The sequence below is a fragment of the Danio aesculapii genome, unplaced genomic scaffold (genome assembly GCF_903798145.1).
Source record: "Danio aesculapii unplaced genomic scaffold, fDanAes4.1, whole genome shotgun sequence".
Taxonomy (NCBI): Eukaryota; Metazoa; Chordata; class Actinopteri; order Cypriniformes; family Danionidae; genus Danio; species Danio aesculapii.
This window is the reverse complement of record NW_026613719.1, coordinates 26,971-33,267: the sequence shown is the minus strand read 5'-3', so window position 1 is coordinate 33,267 and position 6,297 is coordinate 26,971. Positions and strand designations below refer to the sequence as shown.

Below are 6,297 nucleotides of genomic sequence, written 5' to 3'. Positions count from 1 at the left end.
GACATTATGCTTTGTGTTGCTGTCTTTACTGCAGATGAATTTGGGATGTACTTGTCAGCATTTGTCAAATAAATATTTTAGATGTTTACACGGGTGCTAAACATTTTTTGTCAAATTTATTTTTATTTTTTTTTCTCCCGAAGTATAAGTAATTAGTAAAACTGTGGTTTACAGTGGATAGCTGTTTTACAAACACATTCATATTATTTACATTCTACTGCTCAGTTCTCAGGGTATTTCATTTATGAACATAAAACATTTGTCTATTTAATATTCATCTGAAATGAAATAGAAACAATAATGTTGTGTGTGACTCTTATTAATGAAACAAAAGCATTATAAAAAAATTTATTATTGCAAAAATAACACCAAGAAGACTGCATTTTAATATAGCATTATTAGGTTATGAAATTATTTGTAACAATTATTAAAAGATAGATATCAAATTAAATCCACACAGTATGTGGTGGTAGGACACTTACCACTTAATTACCTATACCACACTTAATTCAATCAAATAGAGAAACTGAACAAACCATTAATGAATCAGTAAATAAATTTTTTTATAGACAACATTTATAGACAACATACCAGATAGTGGGCCTGTTTCAGTAAGGATGTTCAACCAACTCGAAGTTTAAACTTGAACTCTGAGTTGGCTTACTGAGAGATTAAACTCAGAGTTTTGGCTTTCAGAACAGCTGATCTTCTGAGCTGAGTTAGATCAATCAACTTTGTGTAGACCAACTCAAAGTTAAGCGCGCACACTGCAACTATAAAAAGGCATCATCAATTGAGCGCAGATATTACAAGTGACCACGGCAACATCTGAAAAAATAGATTTCTGTCTCCAGCTGAACTTGATGTGCTCATGCAAAGTTATAGCAAATATGAGCATATATTTAAAAATGCAACACCACTGTATCAGTGAAACAGACAGTTAGCATGGGAAAACATAGCTGCTCAAGTTATTGCTTAAGTTTACATTTAAAGTATTTAAATATTTAAGTATAATAAAAAATAATCTAATGTGTGACGTTTTTTGACTGAAAAAGTGGGGAATTGGCCGTAATTTGTTATTTCAGATGTAATTGCATTAAATTACAAAAAATAGGCTTCTGCATAGTTTCTGTAACAAATTTGACAAAACAAGACTGCATATAACCTTAGCTTAATGTTCAGTGGAAATGTTTAATTTAAGTTCCCACTTTTACATTTATCAGTCAAAGATAACATTTCAAAAGTTATGCGCATCTTGGCGTTTCCATCAACCGATTAATTTTTTTATGCGCATCTTCAAAATTTAAAACAAGGAAGGTATTTATTCTTCTTATTATTTTTATTATTAAATTGCAGGCTTTAAACTATTTTAATTTGCCACTACCTAACTACTTTTGTATGGAAATTTATGCCATACAACACCTTAAATCAGCGATGATCTGAGGTCAACATTATAGTATGTATCAATAAATCAGGAATGACTTGAGGTCAACATATTAATATATCAATACACTTGATAATGACCTAAATAAGCATTAACAATTTGCATTAATAAATCAGCAAATTAAACTCAGTTAAATATTGATGATAGGTATAAATGAATCAGCGATGATGACCTAAAGGTCAAACATAATAATAATATTATTAATTTAGCGATGATGTTAAAGCTGAAACAAGCTGATTCCTGCAATGCAGAAATAGGCTCTCTTGCAAAAAATTTCATTTCACTCACTATTCACTTGCAACTTCTTAAAACATGTTTAATACTGCATACAATGTGAAAAGCAAAAAGAATGATCATTTTCACTGTTTTGATCACTTGCTGTTTTTGACCTTAGAAAGCTGAAATAAGCTGATTCCTGCAATGCAGAAATGGGCTCTCTAGAAAAATCTTTCATATCACTCACTATTCACTTGCAACTTGTTAAAACATGTTTAACACTGCAACAATGTTGTGAAAAGCAAAAAAAAGAAGAAGATAATTTTCACTGTTTTGATCAGGTTTTTATCACTTGCTGTTTTTGACTTTAGAAAGCTGAAATAAGCTGATTCCTGCCATGCAGAAATGGGCTCTCTAGCAAAATCCTTCATTTCACTCACTATTCACTTGAAACTTGTTAAAACATGTTTAACACTGCACACAATGTTGTAAAAGGCAAAAAACATGATAATTTTCACTGCTTTGATCAGTTTTTATCTCTTGCTGTTTTTGACCTTAGAAAGCTGAAATAAGCTGATTCTTGCAATGCAGAAAAAGGCTCTCTAGCAAAAAAATTAATTTCACTCACTATTCACTTGCAACTTCTTAAAACATGTTTAATACTGCATACAATGTTGTGAAAAGCAAAAAAAAAGAATGATAATTTTTTCTATTTTGATCAGTTTTAATCACTTGCTGTTTTTGACCTTAGAAAGCTGAAATAAGCTGATTCCTGCAATGCAGAAATGGTCTCTCTAGCAAAATCCTTCATTTTACTCACTATTCACTTGCAACTTGTTAAAACATGTTTAACACTGCACACAATGTTGTGAAAAGCAAAAAGAATGATCATTTTTACTGTTTTGATCAGTTTTTATCACTTGCTGTTTTTGACCTTAGAAAGCTAAAATAAGCTGATTCCTGCAATGCAGAAATCGGCTCTCAAGCAAAATCTTTCATTTCACTCACTATTCACTTGCAACTTGTTAAAACATGTTTAACACTTCACACAATGTTGAAAAAAGCAAAAGGAATGATAATTTTCACTGTTTTGATCAGTTTTTATCTCTTGCTGTTTTTGACCTTAGAAAGCTGAAATAAGCTGATTCCTGCAATACAGAAATGGTCTCTCTAGCAAAATCCTTCATTTTACTCAATATTCACTTGCAACTTGTTAAAACATGTTTAACACTGCACACAATGTTGTGAAAAGCAAAAAGAATGATAATTTTTACTGTTTTGATCAGTTTTTATCACTTGCTGTTTTTGACCTTAGAAAGCTGAAATAAGCTAATTCTTGCAATGCAGAAATAGGCTCTCTAGCAAAAAAATTCATTTCACTCACTATTCACTTGCAACTTCTTAAAACATGTTTAATACTGCATACAATGTTGTGGAAAGCAAAAAAAAGAATGATAATTTTTTCTATTTTGATCAGTTTTAATCACTTGCTGTTTTTGACCTTAGAAAGCTAAAATAAGCTGATTCCTGCAATGCAGAAATGGTCTCTCTAGCAAAATCCTTCATTTTACTCACTATTCACTTGCAACTTGTTAAAACATGTTTAACACTGCATACAATATTGTGGAAAGCAAAAAGAATTATCATTTTCTCTGTTGTGATCAGTTTTTATCACTTGCTGTTTTTGACCTTAGAAAGCTGAAATAAGCTGATTCCTGCAATGCAGAGATAGGCTCTCTATCAAAATCCTTCATTTCACTCACTATTTGCTTGCAACTTGTCAAAACATGTTTAATACTGCATACAATGTTGTGAAAAGCAAAAAAAAAAAGAATCATAATTTTTTCTATTTTCTAATAACCTATATTAACTAGGTTATGATTCGGCACATGCTCGAGTGACGTCACTGTCACTGTCGCTGTCACCGGACGGTAGCTTCGCTGCGTTTGTTTGGAGTTTAGATTCGCAATTTACATTTTTATCATAAAATACCTCCTCATTCACTAAATATTTATCTCTCCTACTTGGGGTGAAGAATCCCTTAACACACTCATACAAACAAATCTACTTTTAAACGTTCTGTCTCTCGAGCATCCGCCTGGTGTTTGTAGCTTTAGCCTGCTAGCACCGCTGGTCAGCTAAAGCTACCAACCTCTTTCACTCACTTATTTTCTCACTTTCTGGCTTTGCTCTTCACCTTGTACAATATCGCTTGCGTGTCTGTCCTTGAGTGCAGGAGAAGCATCGATGGAGGCGCTGGAGCTGGAGCTGGAAGCGGTGGAGTCCCAGATTCACTCGCTGGAGACGAAGCGAGAGGGCATCAGGTCTATGCTCTTAACGCGTACTCGCTCGTCTGAGGTAAGTGTTCGATACAACGACAATCCCCCTGCTTCCTCAACCCTGTGTGCTTCTCTGTCCAGGCCCAGCGCACCAAGGACGCGGTTCACCCAGGCGTCGTTCACGCCAACTCCTGGCTACCACGGCCCCTGGGTGCAGCCGCGTAAGGTGCTTACCAGGTCCCGGGGCAGAACGTCTCCTCCTCCGGTGTTCGAGATCCCCACGGAGAACCGCTTCGCCCCTCTCCGCAAGACGGGTCGCGATGTTGCCATCATTGGCGACTCAATCGTGTGCCACGTCCACTCCACTTCCTCACAGAAGTTAACCCCCGCTTTTGGGCAGCCCTCATCCGACCTCTTTATGCAGCCCAAAGGACCGAGCCGTCCCGGGAGACACCTGCAAATACCCAGAGTTGGACCATGGGCCATATGGCCATTCAACGCCGGCGCAGACCTGGACAGTCTCGTCCAGCCTGGCACCACTTTGTGTTTAAAAAGGGATCATTTGTCCCGATGGGCTTTCAACCAAGGCTGAACCTGGACGCGGGTGTCCCACGCGACACGTTTACCAGAGGAGACAGGGATCATTTGTCCCAATTGGGACTTAGCAAAGGCTGAACCTGGACGCGGGCGTCCCACGCGACACTTCTAACAGAGGAGATAGGGATCATTTGTCCCATTCGAAGCTATTTTTTATCAATCACAGATAAAGACACTGAACACCATATGACCTTTATTGTTCAATTTTTATTTAGGAAGATTCAGAGTCTTCTGTTGCTTCGAGGGGGCGTTTCCCCTTCGAAGGCGGCCATGGCAGCGTCCTCCTGCTAGTTCCCTCCTGAAAAAGAGAAAAGGCCAGTTACCTAACACCACACGTCCCTCTGTTGAGGTCCATGCCAAAAAGGAACTGATTTACCATGGGTGACCCGGGACTCTCTGCCCTCTGGCGCCCCTTCCTTGAGTGGCGTTCTCTGCCCGCTGCCTCCTCCTCCTCCTCCTCCTCCTCCTCCTCCTCCTCCTCCACCAAGGCCCTCTCGAAGAGTCTGCGGTGCTCACGTGCTTGGAGAGGGCCTAGGTGAAGCGCGTAGAACTTGTCTGAGGTTGAGGTATCGTGGCACATGAATTGGGCCACCTTCCTGCGATCCTCGGAAGAATGTGAATTCTTTGCCTGCGTCAGAGACAGACAGAGACTTTTTGTGGTCAAAGCCGCTGGCAGTCATGGGGGTCAGCGGGGGGGCACTGGCATAGATACTCACGTGGGTCGCGATGGCAGTTCGGACGTCAGTGAAGGTGGGCTTGCCGGGAAGCCCCATGCTGGTCCATGCAGATTGAAAATATTTGTTCAGGGTTCGACAGGGACTGGGTCTGGAAGTAAAAAAAAAAATAGGAGGCCTGGCTCCCCCCGGGGAGGCTAGCCCGCAGCTGCAAGAACCTCCTGAACCAGCTGTATTCTTCCTTGTTGAGAGACAGCTGAGCCGCGCCGAAGGCTCGGTTTGTCTTATGCGTGGTGATCTGGGAAAAACAGAGAAGATGAGTGAGCCCTACCCCTGGTGGCCCCCACATGCAACGTTCCACTCACGTTTATGACATAGGCGGACTCGTCCGGGCTTCTGGAAGCCTCTTGGACCTCCTGGATGGTCAGGTTCTGGAAGACCCCACAGCGATGGCCCGTGATGCAGGTCAGGTAGCCGGTCAGGTAGCCGTAGAAGCGCCACTGCTGCCTGGTGTCTGGGCTGGACTCGAGGCCGTCTGACGGAGGGAAGTTAGGCGTTAGACTTTTCCAACAAACCATGTTACACCACCAACGGTTTAAACTTAGCGATAGCCGCTGGTGCCCCAAGGCAAAAAGATAGTCTGCTCAGGGGCGCCAGCGGCTCTCGGTCAAACCGAGCCACATCAGCGTACCCACCCCTTAACCCCCATTCGGGCGTTAAGGGGTAGGTACGCTGACGTGGCTCGGTTTGACCGAGAGCCGCTGGCGCCCCGGAGCAGACATTATCTTTTTGCCTTGGGGCACCGAGCCACGTCAGCGTACCCACCCCTTAACCCCCATTCGGGGGTTAAGGGGTGGGTACGCTGACGTGGCTCGGTTTGACCGAGAGCCGCTGGCGCCCCGGAGCAGACATTATCTTTTTGCCTTGGGGCACCGAGCCACGTCAGCGTACCCACCCCTTAACCCCCATTCGGGGGTTAAGGGGTGGGTACGCTGACGTGGCTCGGTTTGACCGAGAGCCGTTGGTGCCCTGGAGCAGAAGGGAAGAACGGAGAGAAGGTCAGCGTTTCCACCGCCACTGGTGGAAA

The 6,297-nt window shown here is 41.7% G+C and overlaps 1 long non-coding RNA gene across 1 annotated transcript; it reads right to left on the bottom strand.

The window, feature by feature from the left end:
• Nucleotides 1–4,996: 4,996 nt before the first annotated feature.
• Nucleotides 4,997–5,820, bottom strand: LOC130220247 (uncharacterized). The gene is made up of 3 exons (XR_008836157.1): nucleotides 5,576–5,820; nucleotides 5,253–5,508; nucleotides 4,997–5,164 (listed from the first exon to the last, which is right to left on the bottom strand). It is a non-coding gene; the product is annotated as an uncharacterized LOC130220247 (long non-coding RNA).
• Nucleotides 5,821–6,297: the final 477 nt, after the last annotated feature.